This window comes from Sciurus carolinensis, unplaced genomic scaffold (genome assembly GCF_902686445.1).
Source record: "Sciurus carolinensis unplaced genomic scaffold, mSciCar1.2, whole genome shotgun sequence".
NCBI classification, from domain to species: domain Eukaryota; kingdom Metazoa; phylum Chordata; class Mammalia; order Rodentia; family Sciuridae; genus Sciurus; species Sciurus carolinensis.
Genome location: NW_025920156.1, coordinates 685,390 through 689,014, shown reverse-complemented (window position 1 = coordinate 689,014; position 3,625 = coordinate 685,390). Strand labels below are relative to the sequence as shown.

The following is a 3,625-nucleotide window of genomic DNA, read 5'->3' as shown; positions in this document are numbered from 1 at the left end:
GGGCCTGACCTAGGGTATGATAATTTGTATCTGGCTTCTGGCTCTTTTTCTGCTTGCCATCTGCTGAGGCTGAGAGCTTTCCTCCACCATGTCTTTCCACCATGATGTTCTACTTCACTTCAGAATCAGAATAATGAAGTTGACTGACCATGAACCGGACCTCAGAAACCATGAGCCACAGCAAACTTTTCCTCCTCTAAGTTGTTCTTTTTAGGTATTTGGGTCACAGTGATGAAAAGCTGAAAAACACAGGAGGACACAAATTGGAGTTGAAGTCTTTTGCTTCTAGTTTCAATGATTTTTCTGCTAGAAAACACTTCTCAAATTTTGATGTGAATAATTTTTATAGCCCCAATTGTAATTATTCTCCTAAATAGTTATTATTATTATTATAAATATCATATAATATGCCCATTTAGGCAAATGTGAATGACTCCAAATATACAATATTTAAAAAGGTCTCATTTTTCTCTTCCCATTGCCATTATTGCATAAACCCAGATAAACAGTACTAATATTTTGGTATATATTCTTTATTTTTATTCCCCTTTTTAATAAATACCTACACACAAAAGTTTTCTTTTTTTTTTTTAATGGGAACATTCTTCTTTAAAGCCGAGTAATATTCCATTGTGTGTGTGTGTGTGTGTGTGTGTGTGTGTGTATATATATATATATATATATATATATATCACATTTTCTTTACGCATTGAAGGGCATCTAGGATGAATGGAGTTAGAGAATATCTTGCTAAGTAAAATAAGCCAAACCCAAAAAACCAAAGGCCAAATATTTTCTCTGATATGCGAATGTGAATTCACCATAAGGGATGGGGGTAGGGAAGAATAGGGTTACTTTATATTAGGTAGAGGGGAGTGAAGGGAGGGGAAGGGGTGTGGGGGTAGGATGATAGTAGAGTGAAACAGACATTAATACCTCATGTACCATGTATGACTGCATGACTGATGTGATCTGACAACATGTATAATCAAAAAAAGTGAGATTATCCTCAATTTATGTATGATCTATCAAAATGTATAAATGCATTCCACTGTCATGTACAACAAATTAGAATAAATAAAACAATTTTTTAAAAAGAAAGTTAAAAAATGGGAACGTATATTTTTTCACCAATTTGCCTTTTATATTTTCTATCTTTTGAAACAATTCAAATCAGCATATGTATATCTGCTTCTTTTTAACAAATAGTTGAATTACTCAAATTAAAAAATAAGGATGTTATTTAAAAATTTATTTACTTGATATTTTTCTTGTTTGATAGAAGCTGGTGCTGTGCCTCTACTTGTGTATAGTCTGTCCCATCATCTCTTTTGAAAGGAGAGGGGATTTGCAGTAATTTTGGTCTTCATATTGAAGCAAATAATAATTGAATCTGTTTTTAAGGGAGATTTTTAGATGTAGAGTCAGAGAGACTAATATAACATGAATACTATGAATTATTCTCTTTATATAAATATATTTTAGGTAAACATGTATATACTTGACAGGGGGTAGACTGGATTATACAATTTTATGTCCACAAAGTAATTTTATCTTTAATCTTCTTAATTCCATGTGTCCTAGCATATAAAGATCATAATAGGAACATTAGCTTTAGGTTATTTCAAGGAATCATTTTTCTTTCAGGCCTTATTTCTATAAGTTTTGCCCATAGTAATACAATAATAAAGAAATCAAACAAAACTGGGAAAAGGCAACTAAGTTCCATGCAAGAAGATATTGCTAGGAATACCCAACCCTTACCAATGTGGAAGTACATAAATTATAATAAATGTATAACATAAAAAATTACAAAGATAATTTTACAAGCAGAGATGTCCTTGAACTGAAAATTTGGAATTATATTATTGGTATAGACACCTATTGGAAAACTTTTGATAGTTTCAACTAATTTCATTTTATTGCATTTTTGTGAACATATATTTATTGGATCATTTCTTTCCTTAAAATAATCCCAAATTAAATTGATATTCATAGTGCTTTAACACCAGATCAAAACGTTTGCAAGCAGTAATTTCTATTTCCACTGTTTTGAAATCTCCTTTTAAGAAGTGAAAAGCAAGTGTATGTCACTATAGTACTGTTGGTTCATATCTTTGCACACTGGAATCACCTTGGGGAGTTTTTAAGAACCTCTCCCAACCCCAATGTCCAGCTCACTAGCCAGGTCAATCTCATCAGCATCTCTGGGAATGGGATCTTGGCATCATAATTTTAAATATTTCTGAAGTGATTCCAGTGTGAGCCCAAATGGAAGAATCACTATTCTCCAGTCCCTTACTACTTAGCATAACAGTTATTTTTGTTAAAGATATTTAGAAGAGATGTTTCCAACCTATTATACAAAAATGGTTTAGAGTTCCTCCCACCGTCTGACCAAGAGGCGCCTGCCTAGCCAGAGGCTTGGGCTCTTGCTCCTGGCGGAGGGATCCAGGGCGGCTGAGGAGGCTGGAGCCTGGAGCCTGGAGCCTGGAGCCTGGAGCCTGGAGCCTGGAGCCTGGAGCCTGGAGCCTGGAGCCTGGGAGGAAGAGGGAGCTACAGCGGCGGCAGCGGAGGCGGTGGCTGGGTCGGCAGCGCATAAAGGAGCCGTCCCTGGGTGGTGTGATGACCGCTGCGGCAGGCCCAGAAGCTGAGTGGGCCTCGGCCCTCAGCCCGTCTTGCCGGACCGCGCTGCCGAACTCCCCATCTCTCTGGCCTACCCGCGACTGCCGAGGCGGCCTCAAGCCCCTTCCCCACCCCTCCCCCGCCCCCGCCACCGCCTCACACCATGGCTCTGAAGAGAATCCACAAGGAATTGAATGACCTGGCAAGGGACCCTCCAGCACAGTGTTCTGCAGGTCCTGTTGGAGATGACATGTTCCATTGGCAAGCTGCAATAATGGGGCCAAACGACAGTCCCTTTCACGGTGGAGTATTTTTCTTGACAATTCATTTCCCAGATTATCCCTTCAAACCACCTAAGGTTGCATTTACAACAAGAATTTTCATCCAAATATTAACAATAATGGCAGCATTTGTCTTGATATTCTACGGTCACAGTGGTCTCCAGCACCAACTATTTCAAAAGTACTCTTGTCTGTTCTCTGTTGTGTGATCCCAATCCAGATGATCCTTTAGTACCTGAGATTCCTCGGATCTACAAAACAGAGAAAAGTACAATAGAATAACTTGGGAATGGACTGAGAAGTATGCGATGTAATTAAAGAAATTATTGGATAACCTCTACAAATAAAGATAGGGGGACTCAGAAAGAGAAAGTCCTTTTGATTTCCCATTTGACTACTTTCTATGAACCCAGTCTCATCTTCCCCTGTGCACATGTTTACCTGATACAACAGTGCTGTGTGTTGTACAGACTTGGAACAACAACAACAACAAAAAAATAGAAATACTGTACTTCTGTACCAACATTGCCTCCTAGCAGAGAAGTGTGTGTGTGACAAGTCAGTTCTCCAGATGTAACCTAGGTGTGAGACTTAAAAACTTTCCTTGTTGACTTAAATCTGGATAACTACAAGGTGTGAGGAATGGTGGGTGGAACACAGTGTATGCTTGGAAGGGGTAAAACTCCACTGACCTGTAGGAGATTGTTTTTAAGTGGAAT

At 38.4% G+C, this 3,625-nt stretch overlaps 1 pseudogene; it reads left to right on the top strand.

Annotated features, from left to right (window-relative positions):
- Positions 1 to 2,788: 2,788 nt before the first annotated feature.
- LOC124974613 (ubiquitin-conjugating enzyme E2 D2-like) lies at positions 2,789 to 3,220 on the top strand (annotated as a pseudogene).
- The last annotated feature ends 405 nt before the right edge of the window (positions 3,221 to 3,625 follow it).